This window comes from Choloepus didactylus, chromosome X (genome assembly GCF_015220235.1).
Source record: "Choloepus didactylus isolate mChoDid1 chromosome X, mChoDid1.pri, whole genome shotgun sequence".
NCBI lineage: Eukaryota > Metazoa > Chordata > Mammalia > Pilosa > Megalonychidae > Choloepus > Choloepus didactylus.
The window spans coordinates 57,432,557-57,448,425 of NC_051334.1; the positions used below are offsets into that span (position 1 = coordinate 57,432,557).

Below are 15,869 nucleotides of genomic sequence, written 5' to 3' on the forward strand. Positions count from 1 at the left end.
GGGGGTTGGAATTGCCGAAGGTGGCACGCACACTTTGCAAGAGAAAATATAAGACGGCAACTTTAAATGGCAGTAGGCGTAACAAAGCCATACTAATAGAGGCTATTGGTTCTTCCTGTTAAGGGAGACAAGCCAGCAAAGTGATACACCCTACAATGCACAAATATGCTACAGCAAGCAGGAATCTTTCTAACGGGTTCCAATCTTTTGGGGCAACGGTTGCTAATCCGGCTGCAAACAGCAAAGCCAGAAGACCAATTAAGAAAAGCCAATAGTAATTCAAGTGGTAATTCATGTGATTAGTGATGGAATAAACCTGTAAGCAGGACTTCTTTCCACTTCCGGTTGTGTGCGGGCTGGTTATCTCCGGATGGGTTATTGCAGGAGTTATTGATGCGCTAGAAGAGAAAAGAAAGAAATTTTTCTCAGGGAGAGGCTTCTACCCTGGAAAGGTTATCGTTAAGAGGAGGGGAAGGAAGTGTCTCAGGGGTTTGTTTCGGCAATGAAGAATTAATATGTTTTATCAGCTGTTCTGGAAGCCAGCGAGGACCTTCCCTCTGTTGATCGTATATACAAGCAGAGCCTCGTCCCCAAATAATCACGGGGTCAGGTCCATTCCATTCTGACGTTAAGGGGTCACGCCACATAACAGTGGCTTGTTGCGTTTGTGTTCTGGGATGCCAATGTCTGTCAGCTGCAGATTGTCCTTCATCATCCAGAGTTAGGAAGTTAAGAACAAAAAGAGCATGATGTAAAAGGTCTCGAGGTCGTTGTTTTGTGAGATTGAGAGTACTTTCGGCTAGGCGGCACAGGGCATTTTTTAAGGTGCGATGTGCTCGTTCTACTATTCCTTGCCCCTGGGGGTTATATGGTATTCCCGTAGTATGCTTAATTTGTAATTGTTGACAGAAGGTTTGAAAATTTTTTCCAGTATATCCAGGCCCATTGTCTGTTTTAATGACTTTAGGTTGGCCTAAAATAGCGAAGCAATGTAGTAAATGAGAAATAACATACTTCGAAGCTTCTCCTGTTTGCAAGCTAGCTTGAGAAATGGCCAGGTTGCTTACAATTATAGCATGTTGGAGGCTTTGCTTGTGCCGCGAAATTTTTGTGCTGTGCTGCAAAATTTTGAAGAGCGGCGCCAATAGCTATTCCAAGGGTTTGAGTGGGCCTGATGCCAGAACAGAGCTTTATGTAATTATTAAGATTGGTATTACGAAAGGGACGGATTGCTACTTGGCAGGCAGCGTTAGCATTTTCATAGGCGAGGTGTTTAATGAAATCACTTTCGTTTTCGCTAGCCCCGAATAAGCGCTCAGCCATGTTTTGCAGGCGGCTAAGGAAATCAGTATATGGTTCATCAGGTCCCTGTCTTAATTTAGCGAGAGAGGCAGTGGCGGCACCCTTTTGCGGAAGTTTTTTCCGTGCTCTAAGCGCAGCCATTTGTATTTGCGCTAAGAGACCGGGGGAGAATTGAGCCTGCTTATCATTTTGATGGTAGGGACTTTGACCTAAAAATTTATTTAAGGTCCAAGTTTTAGAAGTGGTCTTACAGGCATTACGGGTGGCATATTTTTTACAATGCTCTTCATAATCAGATTTCCATAACAGGAAATCACCACCAGACAAGGCAGCTCTGGCTAGCTGGAACCAATCGCTAGGAATAAGTTCCTTTTCACTGAGGCTTTCCAGCAGGGCGAGCGTGAAGGGGCGGGGTAGCGCCATAATCACTCACTGCCTTTTTTAATTTTTCTAGATATTTTAGACTAAGTTTTTTATATTTAGCTGTTGAGGTGGAACTAGCTTCCTCCTGCTCTCCTTCGCTAGAGTTGGGGGAATCTGATTTATTATTCTCCTCGCTATCGCTACTAGAATCGCCATTTTGGGAGCCGGCGGCGCCATTTTGAGAATCTTGAGTCTGACTACGCATAACCGGAAAAGCATAGGCGCGGCGAGTACAATGGAGGTGCGATGAGCGGGCGTTTTCTGGAAGCAAAAGGGCTGCAATGCTTTGAGTTGCCGACCGGAGGTCAGCGAGCAAATTGGCGGCATGCTGCCGCTCCTGTTTAAAAGTTTCTCTAAAATTATCGGCGTGTAGCCGGAGATTTTCTGTGGCTTCTTCTAAAGTGAGAAACTGAGATAAGAGTGTGACTGGATAAAAATGAGAATATGGTTTGAGAAAATCGGGTGCGTAAGGGGGTGGCAGAAATGGAGGAAGGGAGTTATTTTCTAAAGAGGGAGAAATTCTAACCTCCGGTTCCTCCAAAGAGGGAGAAATTTTAGCCTTTGGTTCGATTTCGTTGTGATCGGGCGACAAACTGACTTGACTGGTTGGGGTATTTGGCCTATCCCTGTTAGGATTTTCGTTTAAGGGATATTCAGGCATGTTAATAACTACTGAGCCGCATGCTGAAGCAGGGCGAGAGTGCTCTCTCAAAGCTTCCTCTCCTAATTTACAGAGGTTTTGGACGTCTGGAGCTGAAGAATGGACCTTTAGAATTTCATTAATTAGGTTCCAATAAGAAAAGGCAGTAACCAGGACCTTTTCAGGACCAAAGGTTCGAAAATAATCTTTTAAACAATCTACGACTCTTAGCCAGCACTGGTGGTCTATAGTACCTTCTTGAGGGAACCAAGGGCAGGTTTTTAACAGGAAATTAAAAAAGCGTGTGAGATCTTTTTTCTTTACTCGTGTTCCTCGTGCCTTGAGTGATTGCTTAACTTGACTAACATATAATTTGTGTTGGGAAATTCCTTGTCCCATGATGAGGGTGGGGGCTTACCTTTTGTTGCTTTCTTTTCTTCTTCTTCTTTCCTTTCGCTGACACTGATCGACTGGTGAACAGATCTGTCTCGCGAGCGCACTTCCCCGCGGCGATCCCGGGTGTGGTGAGTGTGAGGTACCTCTCTCCTTGAGTGCGGCATTCCGTCTCTCACAATTTCGAGCCCCACGTTCGGCCAGTTTGTCCCGGCCGGCAGGATGTTCAACGGAAGGCTCCAAGTCCTGTGAGGGAGGAATGGTATGGGACAAGAGACACGAGGAATGACAGCAAGACAAAGATTCTGATCAAGCTGCAAATTTTATTGAGGAGGCAGGGTATATATACTCTAAGGGTGGAGGGAGTGGCTAGTAAGGACGGGGTGGCGATCTAGGATTGGCTGCTGCTGTTGCTAGGGCGGGTGGCAGATGTAAGGCTAGTACAGGATTGGTAGCTACTGTTGCTGGGGTAGAAGGCAGATTGTAAAGCTAGCACTCTAGGCACGAATCTTAGGCGCGAACGGCTATCACTTCCGTAAAGAAGGCTGAGGGCAACTTAAGCCGTTATTGCATCAGCCCCAGCGGCCATGTTGCATATCTCCGGCAATCGCTGAGGGTGGATTTTATACATGCTACCTTAATCGTCCCCAACACTTTTTACCTAGAGAACTGACCTGTGATTTAATAAATGAGCATTCTTTATTTAAGTCACTAAATTTGTGGTGACTTGCTATGCAGCAACAGAAATCTAATACAGTCCTCTACTTACAAATATTAGCAGACAGCCATAAATTACTAGAAAATTTCTTCAAATAGAAAACCGAATCCAACAACATATAAAAGGACTATAAACCAAGACGAATTGGGATTTATCCCAGGAACACAGAGTATTAATATGTAAAAATCAATGTAACATAACACATTAATAGAACAAAGGAAAAAAGCACATGGTCACTGCAAACTGACACAAAAAAAAGCATTTGACAAAATCCACACCACATCTTGAAAAACACTCAGGAAATATGGAAAGAAGGGCATGTCATCAACAGAATAAAGGATATTTATGAACAACCCACAGCTAACATCATATTCAATGGTGAAAGACTGAAAACTTTCCCCCAAGGTCAGGAAAAAGACAAGAATGCCTGCTTTCACCATTGCTATTCAACTCTGTATTGAAGGTTCTAACCAGAAGAATTAGGCAAGAAAAAGAAATAAAAGGCATCCAAACTGGAAATGTGAGAAGTAAAAAGATTTCCATTTGCACATGACATGATCCTATATAGAGAAAATCCCAAAGAATCTACAAGAAAGATACTAGAACTAATAACTTAATTCAGCCAAGTCATGGGGTACAAGATCAACCTGCAAAAATCAGTAGTGTTTCTATATACTAGTAATGAGCAATCTGAAGAGGAAATAAAAAAAAATCCATTTACAATAGCAACTAAAGAGATCAAACATACAGGAATAAATTTAACCAAGGACATAAAGGAGGGATACACGGAAAACTACAACATATTACTAAAAGAAATCAAAGAAGACCTAAATAAATGAGACATTGTATACTCCTGGACTTAAAGACTAAATATTGTTAAGATGTCAATTCTACCCAAAGTGATTTACAGATTCAATGTAAACACAATGAAAACTCCAACAGACTTCTTTGCAGAGATGGAAAAGCAAATCATCAATTATATGGAAGGGTAAGGGGCCCTGAACAGCCAAAAACATCTTGAAAAAGAGAATGAATTTGGAGAACTCACACTTCCCAATTTTAAACTTATTACAGAGGTACAGTAATCAAAACAGCATGGTACTAGAACAAGGAAAGGTACAGAGACCAATTAAATTGAATTCAAAGTTCAGAAATAAACCCTCACACTTACGGCCAATTGATTTTTTACAAGGGTAACAAGTCCACTCAATGGGGAAAGAACAGTCTCTTCAATAAATGGGGTTGGAAAAACCAGATACCCACATGCAAAAGAATGAAAGTGGGTCAAACTCTGAAATATAGTTAATAGTATAATTAAAATAATACTGTTTTCTCAAGTATAACAAAGGTACCACACTAAGGCAATGTTAATAATAAGGAAAACTATGTGCATGAGGGGATTACACGGGAAATCTATTTTCTGCATGATTTTTCCATAAACCATTTCTCTAATGAAACATAAATTTAACAAAAATAATAAAAAAATAGAAAAAAAATCTGCTTTGTTTCTACACACCAGCAATGAACAATCCAAAAAGGACATCAAGAAAATGACTACATTTAAAATAGCGTATATAAAGAAAAAAATCTAGGAATAAATTTAACCATGATTGTGAATGACTTGCATACTAAAAAACACTGCTGAAAGAAATTAACACCTAAAAAATGGAAGACATCCCATGTTTATGGACTGAAAGACTTAACTTTGTTGACATGTCAAAAACATACAAAGCAATTTAGAGATTTAACGCAATCTCTATCAAAATTCTAGTAAGGAGGCGGGGCAAGATGGTGGACTGGTGAGCTGTATATTTTAGTTACTCCTCCAGGAAAGTAGGTAGAAAGCCAGGAACTGCGTGGACTGGACACCACAGAGCAATCTGACTTTGGGCATACTTCATACAACACTCATGAAAACGTGGAACTGCTGAGATCAGCAAAATCTGTACGTTTTTGTGGCCAGGGGACCCGCTTCCCTCCCTGCCAGGCTCAGTCCTGTGGGAGGAGGGGCTGTCAGCTCCGGGAAGGAGAAGGGACAACTGCAGTGGCAGCCCTTATCAGAAACTCATTCTACGGATCCAAACTCCAACCATAGATAGACTGAGACCACACAACAGAGAATCTGAGAGCAGCCAGCCCAGCAGAGAGTAGACAAGCATACAAAAAAACAACATGAAAACTCCAAAATAAAAGCGGAGGATTTTTGGAGTTCTGGGGAACATAGAAAGGGGAAGGGCAGAGCTCAGGCCCTGAGGCTCATATGCAAATCCCAAAGAAAAGCTGATCTCTCTCCCTGTGTACCTTTCCTTAATGGTCCTAATTGCTTTGTCTCTTAGCATTTCAATAACCCATTAGATCTCTGAGGAGGGCCCTTTTTTTTTTTAATCCTTTTTCTTTTTCTAAAACAATTACTCTAAGAAGCCCAATACACAAAGCTTCAAAGACTTGCAGTTTCCGCAGGTCAAGACAAGAGCAGAACTAAGAGAGCTCTGAGAGAAAAGGCAATAATCCAGTGGCTGAGCAACTTCAATAAACACCACAACCTCCCAAGAACAGGGGGGTGTCTGCTCACAGCCATCATCCTGGTGGACAGGAAACACTCCTGCCCATCGCCATCCCCATAGCCCAGAGCTGCCCCAGACAACCCACTGTGACGGAACTGCTTCAAATAACAGGTACACACCACAAAACTGGGCGTGGACATTAGCCTTCCCTGCAACCTCAGCTGATTGTCCGAGAGTTGGGAAGGGGGAGCAGTGTGAATTAACAAAGCCCCATTCAGCCATCATTTCAGCAGACTGGGAGCCTCCCTACACAGCCCAGCAGCCCAGAACTACCCTGGGGGGACGGCACTCACCTGTGACATAGCACAGTCATCCCTCAACAGAGGACCAGGGAGTGCACAGCTTGGAAGAGGGGCCCATTTGCAAGTCTCAGGAGCCATACGCCAATACCAAGGACTTGTGGGTCAGTGACAGAGATAAACTGTGGCAGGACTGAACTGAAGGATTAGACTATTGCAGTAGCTTTAAAACTCCAGGATCACCAGGGAGATTTGACTGTTAGAGCCACCCCTTCATCCCTTACTGCCCAGAAACACGCCCCATATACAGGGCAGGCAACACCAACTACACACGCAAGCTTGGTACACCAATTGGACCCCACAAGACTCACTCCCCCACTCACCAAAAAGGCTAAGGAGGGGAGAACTGGCTTGTGGAGAACAGGTGGCTCGTGGACGCCACCTGCTGGTTAGTTAGAGAAAGTGTACTCCATGAAGCTGTAGATCTGATAAATTAGAGATAAGGAATTCAATTGGTCTACAAATCCTAAAAGAACCCTATCAAGTTAAGCAAATGCCAAGAGGCCAAAAACAACAGAAAACTATAAAGCATATGAAAAAAACAGACGATATGGATAACCCAAGCCCAAGCACCCAAATCAAAAGACCAGAAGAGACACAGCACCTAGAGCAGCTACTCAAAGAACTAAAGATGAACAATGAGACCATAGTACAGGATACAAAGGATATCAAGAAGACCCTAGAAGATCATAAAGAAGACATTGCAAGACTAACTAAAAAAATGGATGATCTTATGGAAACTAAAGAAACTGCTGACCAAATTAAAAAGACTCTGGACACTCATAGTACAAGACTAGAGGAAGGTGAACAACGAATCAGTGACCGGGAAGATGACAGAATGGAAAATGAAAGCATAAAAGAGAGAATGGGGAAAAAACTGAAAAAATCGAAATGGACCTCAGGGATATGATAGATAATATGAAACGTCCGAATATAAGACTCATTGGTGTCCCAGAAGGGGAAGAAAAGGCTAAAGGTCTAGGAAGACTATTCAAAGAAATTGTTGGGGAAAACTTCCCAAATCTTCAAAACAACATAAATACACAAATCATAAATGCTCAGCGAACTCCAAATAGAATAAATCCAAATGAACCCACACCGAGACATATTCCGATCACACTGTCAAACACAGAAGAGAAGGAGCAAGTTCTGAAAGCAGCAAAAGAAAAGCAATTCACCACATACAAAGGAAACAGCATAAGACTAAGTAGTGACTACTCAGCAGCCACCATGGAGGTGAGAAGGCAGTGGCATGATACATTTAAAATCCTAAGTGAGAAAACTTTCCAGCCAAGAATACTTTATCCAGCAAAGCTCTCCTTCAAATTTGAGGGAGAGCTTAAATTTTTCACAGACAAACAAATGCTGAGAGAATTTGCTAACAAATACTAAACAGAGCCCTACAGACAGAGAAACAAAGAAAGGACAGAGAGACTTGGAGAAAGGTTCAGTACTAAAGAGATTCGGTATGGGTACAATAAAGGATATTAATAGAGAGAGGGGAAAAATATGACAAACATAAACCAAAGGATAAGATGGCTGATTCAAGAAATGCCTTCACGGTTATAACCTTGAATGTAAATGGCTTAAACTCCCCAATTAAAAGATACAGATTCGCAGAATGGATCAAAAAAAATGAACCATCAATATGTTGCATACAAGAGACTCATCTTAGACACAGGGACACAAAGAAACTGAAAGTGAAAGGATGGAAAAAAATATTTCATGCAAGCTACAGCAAAAAGAAAGCAGGGGTAGCAATATTAATCTCAGATAAAATAGACTTTAAATGCAAGGATGTTTTGAGAGACAAAGAAGGCCACTACATACTAATAAAAGGGACAATTCAACAAGAAGAAATAACAATCATAAATGTCTGTGCACCCCATCAAGGTGCCACAAAATACATGAGACAAACACTGGCAAAACTAAAGGAAGCAATTCATGTTTCCACAATAATTGTGGGAGACTTCAACACATCACTCTCTACTATAGATAGATCAACCAGACAGAAGACCAATAAGGAAATTGAAAACATAAACAATCTGATAAATGAATTGGATTTAACAGACATCTACAGGACATTACATCCCAAATCACCAGGATACACATACTTTTCTAGTGCTCACGGAACTTTCTCCAGAATAGATCATATGCTGGGACATAAAACAAGCCTCAATAAATTTAAAAAGATTGAAATTATTCAAAGCACATTCTCTGACCACAATGGAATACAATTAGAAGTCAATAACCATAAGAGACTTAGAAAATTCACAAATACCTGGAGGTTAAACAACACACTCCTAAACAATCAGTGGGTTAACGAAGAAATAGCAAGAGAAATTACTAAATATATAGAGACGAATGAAAATGAGAACACAACATACCAAAATCTATGGGATGTAGCAAAAGCAGTGCTAAGGGGGAAATTTATAGCACTAAACGCATATATTAAAAAGGAAGAAAGAGCCAAATCAAAGAACTAATGGATCAGCTGAAGAAGCTAGAAAACAAACAGCAAACCAATCCTAAACCAAATAGAAGAAAAGAAATAACAAGGATTAAAGCAGAAATAATTGACATCGAGAGCAAAAAAACAATAGAGAGGATAAATATCACCAAAAGTTGGTTCTTTGAGAAGATCAACAAGATTGACAAGCCCCTAGCTAGACTGACAAAATCAAAAAGAGAGAAGACCCATATAAACAAAATAATGAATGAAAAAGTTGACATAAGTGCAGATCCTGAAGAAATTAAAAAAATAATAAGAGGATATTATGAACAACTGTATGGCAACAAACTGGATAATGCAGAAGAAATGGACAATTTCCTGGAAACATATGAACACCCTAGACTGACCAGAGAAGAAATAGAACACATCAACCAACCCATCACAAGCAAAAAGATCCAATCAGTCATCAAAAATCTTCCCACAAATAAATGCCCAGGGCCAGATGGCTTCACAGGGGAATTCCACCAAACTTTCCAGAAAGAACTCACACCAATCTTACTCAAACCCTTTCAAAACACTGAAGAAAATGGAACACTACCTAACTCATTTTATGAAGCTAACATCAATCTAATACCAAAACCAGGCAAAGATGCTACAAAAAAGGAAAACTACCGGCCAATCTCCCTAATGAATATAGATGCAAAAATCCTCAACAAAATACTTGCAAATCGCATCCAAACACACATTAAAAAAATCATACACCATGACCAAGTGGGGTTCATTCCAGGCATGCAAGGATGGTTCAACATAAGAAAATCAATCAATGTATTACAACACATTAACAAGTCAAAAGGGAAAAATCAATTGATCATCTTAATAGATGCTGAAAAAGCATTTGACAAAATCCAACATCCCTTTTTGAGAAAAACACTTCAAAAGGGAGGAATTGAAGGAAACTTCCTCAACATGATAAAGAGCATGTATGAAAAACCCACAGCCAGCATAGTACTCAATAGTGAGAGACTGAAAGCCTTCCCTCTAAGATCAGGAACAAGAGAAGGATGCCCGCTGTCACCACTGTTATTGAGTATTGTGCTGGAAGTGCTAGCCAGGGCAATCGGGCAAGACAAAGAAATAAAAGGCATCCAAATTGGAAATGAAGAAGTAAAACTGTCATTGTTTGCAGATGATATGATCTTATATCTAGAAAACCCTGAGAAATCAACGATACAGCTACTAGAGCTAATAAACAAATTTAGCAAAGTAGCTGGATACAAGATTAATGCACATAAGTCAGTAATGTTTCTATATGCTAGAAATGAACAAACTGAAGAGACACTCAAGAAAAAGATACCATTTTCAATAGCAACTAAAAAAATCAAATACCTAGAAATAAACTTAACCAAAGATGTAAAAGACCTACACAAAGAAAACTACGTAACTCTACTAAAAGAAATAGAAGAGGACCTTAAAAGATGGAACAATATTCCATGTTATGGATAGGAAAGCTAAATGTCATTAAGATGCCAGTTCTACCCAAACTCATCTACAGATTCAATGCAATCCCAATCAAAATTCCAACAACCTACTTTGCAGACTTGGAAAAGCTAGTTATCAAATTCATTTGGAAAGGGAAGATGCCTCGAATTGCTAAAGACACTCTAAAAAAGAAAAACGAAGTGGGAGGACTTACACTTCCTGACTTTGAAGCTTATTATAAAGCCACAGTTGCCAAAACAGCATGGTACTGGCACAAAGATAGACATATAGATCAACGGAATCGAATTGAGAATTCAGAGATAGACCCTCAGATCTATGGCCGACTGATCTTTGATAAGGCTCCCCAAAGTCACTGAACTGAGTCATGATGGTCTATTCAACAAATGGGGCTGGGAGAGTTGCATATCCATATCCAAAAGAATGAAAGAGGACTCCTACCTCACACCCTACACAAAAATTAACTCAAAATGGACCAAAGATCTCAATATAAAAGAAAGTACCATAAAACTCTAGAAGATAATGTAGGAAAACATCTTCAAGACCTTGTATTAGGCGGCCGCTTCCTAGACTTTACACCCAAAGCACAAAGCAACAAAAGAAAAAATAGATAAATGAGAACTCCTCAAGCTTAGAAGTTTCTGCACCTCAAAGGAATTTCTCAAAAAGGTAAAGAGGCAGCCAACTCAATGGGAAAAAAATTTTTGGAAACCATGTATCTGACAAAAGACTGATAACTTGCATATATAAAGAAATCCTGCAACTCAATGACAATAGTACAGACAGCCCAATTATAAATGGACAAAGGATATGAAAAGACAGTTCCTCTGAAGAGCAGATACAAATGGCCAAGAAACACATGAAAAAAAAGTTCAGCTTCACTAGCTATTAGAGAAATGCAAATTAAGACCACATATGAGATACCATCTAACACCTATCAGAGTGGCTGCCATTAACAAACAGGAACTAGAAATGCTGGAGGGGATGTGGAGGAATTGGAACTCTTATTCATTGTTGGTGGGACTGTATAATGGTTCAGCCACTCTGGAAGTCAGTCTGGTAGTTCCTTAGAAAACTAGAAATAGAGTTACCATTCGATCCAGCGATTGCACTTCTCGCTATATACCTGGAAGGTCGGAAAGCAGTGACACGAACAGATATCTGCACGCCAATGTTCATAGCAGCATTATTCACAATTGCCAAGAGATGGAAACAACCCAAATGTCCTTCAACAGATGAGTGGATAAATAAAATGTGGTATATACACACGATGGAATACTACATGGGCAGTAAGAAGGAATGACCTCATGAAACATATGACAACATGGATTGAACCCTGAAGACATAATGCTGAGCGAAATAAGCTAGGCACAGAAAGAGAAATATTATAAGCTAACCACTAATGTGAACTTTGAAAAATGTAAAAAGAATGGTTTATAATATAGAATGTAGGGGAACTAGCAATAGAGAGCAATTAAGGAAGAGGGAACAGTAATCCAAGAAGAACAGATAAGCTATTTAACGTTCTGGGGACGCCCAGGAATGACTACGGTCTGTTTAATTTCTGATGGATGTAGTAGGAGCAAGTTCACAGAAATGTTGCTATATTATGTAACTTTCTTGGGGTAAAGGAGGAACAGGTTGGAAGTAAGCAGTTATCTTAGGTCAGTTGTCTTTTTCTTACTCCCTTGTTATGGTCTCTTTGTAAATGTGTTCTTTTATTGTATGGTTTTTCTTTTTTGTTTTTTTTTATTTTTTTTTACATACATGTTGGATTTAAAAAGGAAAAAAAGGTTGAAGAGAAAAAAAAAAACAAGGAAAAAAATATGTAGTGCCACCTTGAGGAGCCTGTGGAAAATGCAAGGGGTATTGGCCTACCCCACCTCAATTGGTTGCTAAAATGACCACAGACCTAAGGGAACGGGTGGTTTGGATGGGTTGAGCCCTCTACCGTGGGTTTTACCCTTGGGAAGACGGTTGCTGCAAAGGAGAGGGTAGGGCTCCCTATAATTGTGCCTAAGAGCCTCCTCCTGAATGCCTCTTTGTTGCTCAGATGTGGCCCTCTCTCTCTAGCTAAGCCAACTTGAAAGGTGAAATCACTGCCCCCCCCTGCGTGGGATCAGACACCCAGGGGAGTGACTCTCCCTGGCAATATGCAATATGACTCCCAGGAAGGAATGTAGACCTGGCATCAAGGGACGGAGTACATCTTCTTGACCAAAAGGGGGATGTGAAAGGAAATGAAATAAGCTTCAGTAGCAGAGAGATTCCAAAAGGAGCCGAGAGGTCACTCTGGTGGGCACTCTTACGCACACTTTAGACAACCCTTTTTAGGTTCTAAAGAATTGGGGTAGCTGGTGGTGGATACCTGAAACTATCAAACTACAACCCAGAACCCATGAATCTCAAAGACAGTTGTATAAAAATGTAGCTTATGAGGGGTGACAAAGGGAGTGGGAAAGCCATAAGGACCACACTCCACTTTGTCTAGTTTATGGATGGATGAGTAGAAAAATAGGGGAAGGAAACAAAAACAAAGGTACCCAGTGTTCTTTTTTACTTCAATTTCTCTTTTTCACTCTAATTATTATTCTTGTTATTTTTGTGTGTGTGCTAATGAAAGTGTCAGGGATTGATTTATGTGATGAATGTACAACTATATAATGGTACTGTGAACAATCAAATGTACGATTTGTTTTGTATGACTGCGTGGTATGTGAATATATCTCAATAAAATGAAGATTAAAAAAAGAAAGTCAAGGGTTCCTAACTCCTAACCCCAGCCTCAACCTAAGATTCCACTCCCCAGATTTACCAAGCTTACATATGCTTTTAAGCCTCAATACCTTGAATGTCCTCCACTCCAGGAACATTTAGTTCAAAATTGGGAGACAATCTTGCCAGGAAGAGTTGGTGCAACATTTTCAGGCTCTCTATACTCTCTCAATACACCAACTATTCATCTCAACCAGAGATACTATGAATAGAGTTTTTATTAACTTTTGTATTCAAACCCTGGGTAGCCAAAAACAGGGATTACACTTTTTCCAACATCAAAAAATAAAAGAGAAATGGCATGGGAATGTCCTCAAATTTGCAACATTTCCAAGATAACTGAATCTATGTCAGCAAAGTTTGTAAAAATAATCACGAAAAGTTAAAAATCCATAGACTATTAATCTTGACATAGAACGGAATGAGCCAATTACAAGACATCTTTACCAGAAGACAAGCAATGCATTCAGAGAACAAAATGTCCAAGTAATCTGCTGGAATTTCAACTCACATCAAAAAGCAAGTTACAATTTTCAAACAAGGTAAATTAAGAATGACAAAAAAATCACGTATGATTATTTTAGCGTTCAAATCAGCGTTAGTGCATTTTAGCTATCCTCTAATGCAAGGTCTTTCCTTTGGACTGTTCAGTTTAAACAATGTTTAAACTCATCAGTCCAAAGGATAGAGACTGTCTAGAAGACATCTGCTGCTCTGTGTTATATACTGAGACCTCTTCAAATGTTCTCTTGCTATTACAACTTGCTATAGATGAAAATAGATAACACTATCTCCCAAAATTGGATGTAATCCCTACTATACAGATTTTCACAACCCAAGGCTCTTCATTCATATAATTGCTTCAATCAACAGTAACTCTTAAAAAAGAATACCCATACCACTATTATCTGTTTTGAGGACTCTCTCATTTTAACAAGGTCTATCAACTCCCAAGATACGAAGTAGACACGTGCAGGATTTCTACCTACATAAACAAAACCTCTTTCAGTACAGTTACCTCCTAACCCCAACACACTATCTCCTCCCCATCCCCAATCTGTCAGTCACAGAAAGCATCACCCGTTCCCAAATAACATCTCTCAATCTCCTTGAACCTAATACATTTACACAACCAGCCAGCAATTCCCCTCACCCCGATCCAGTCCTATCTATCTCCATACATCAACTGAACCTCTAAATCCACTCTTTCTCCTACCCCATTCCCATCAATACAACCCACCGCAACCTTACTCAACTTCCCACACCCGAAGCGATCTTTCCTTTCAGTAGCCTCAATCTCATTTAAATGATCACTCGGTCCTTTGTCAACTGTCTCTTGGTCCCTCCTCCTATAACCTCCTCACCTTCTCCATTCCCTGGTTTTCCATCAACTCCCAAAGTTGCTATCTCCCCCCTCCGCCCCCCCAAAAGAAAAAAAACAAAACAAAAAACGCACCTCAACCTCAAACCTGCCCTTCCCCACTTTCCCCCTCTTTATTTTCGACTCCGCCTGTTCGATCACTCAGACACCAGCTCCGACAAACCTGAAGACCCGAGACCCTTGGTGACTGGAATAATCCAGCTTGGGTCAAGCTGCCCCCTACTAGGGCTCTTACTCCGAACAGACTCTTGGCCGCCGCTGCCTCCCTCCATTCATCTCTGGCCCATTCATCTTTCAGCCCAATCTCAGACACGCCCCCCGGCCTTCTCCTCTCGCAGCCTCCAAACCGGCCAGGGACCCTCACCAGGTGAGAGGCTCTAGCGGAGGGAGACTTTGACTCTCTTCGATTCTCCCTTGCCCTCTTTCAAGCTACTGCTCGCCCCTCGCCGTAAAACACACACAAACACGCACGCCACCTCCTCCTCTACCTTCTCTTCCGATGCTTCTTACTCCCCTTCTCCAGGTCTCGGCAACCGCTCCACGTCGTATGCGCGTGCGCGCGCAAGCGACTCCCCCACGAGCCCACCGGACCAGCCACCGCTGGTAGGTAAAGAGCGGGCGGGGTCAGGGGAGCGGGGTCCAAGCCCAGAGCTCGCGCTCGCCTGGGAGCTGTGAAGGCGCACGCGTACTCCAGCCAAAGAATTCAGTTGGGTAGGAGAGAGGGGCGGAGGGGGGCGGGAAAGGGAGGGGAGGGGGGAGGAGAGGGGGGAGGGGCGGAGAAAACCAACAGAACAGCCCCAATTCCGAACGGCCCCTATCGCTGCGAGGTGCCGTTTGGCTAGCCAACTACAGCGTGCGCACGTCTCCCCCTCCCTCTTCAACGCAGCGGGAGAGAGGGATGCGCGTCGAGGAGAAAGGCTTCTCTTTCCAAAAGGAAAATCTCAGTGGGGAACCACGCGTGTTACCTCCTATATGTTCAGAAGCTCTCGCTCCGCCCCCCCCAAAAAAAAATCCATGCCCACACTACTTTTTAGCCACCCACCACCCACTTTCAGTTCTCCCCAAGCCTCTAAATGCGGTACCTCTGCCGGGATGTGGTACCCAACAGCACCTTTTCGCCTGCCACCCCTAACTCCCTTTTTCCAACTCCCGGCTTTTCTCGCGAGACTCATACCTGCCGGCTTCGGGATTAGAAGTCGAAGCACAGATTTACAAATACCGGGCTCCCGGTTACGTACGCGGGCAATGGCTACAGCATGTGCCGCCCGCCCCCCCCCCCCCCGCCTGAGGACCGCAGTGCGCGCGCAGGGACTGAGAGACAACGAAAGCAGGGATGGGAAAGAAATGCTATGAAACCGATATTTGACGGCATGCAACGGCTAGGCCTGGGCACGTGCCCTGCGCCTCGCAGGCGGGTGCGGTGTA

At 41.9% G+C, this 15,869-nt stretch overlaps 1 protein-coding gene across 1 annotated transcript in view; it reads right to left on the minus strand.

Moving 5' to 3' along the window:
• Positions 1-15,114, minus strand: part of LOC119522157 (serine/threonine-protein kinase WNK3-like) — a 185,664-nt gene extending 170,550 nt beyond the window's left edge. The window contains exon 1 of the mRNA XM_037820811.1: positions 14,933-15,114. The gene's annotated coding sequence lies outside the window, so the exon portion shown is untranslated. The remainder of the gene's footprint in view (positions 1-14,932) is intronic.
• Positions 15,115-15,869: the final 755 nt, after the last annotated feature.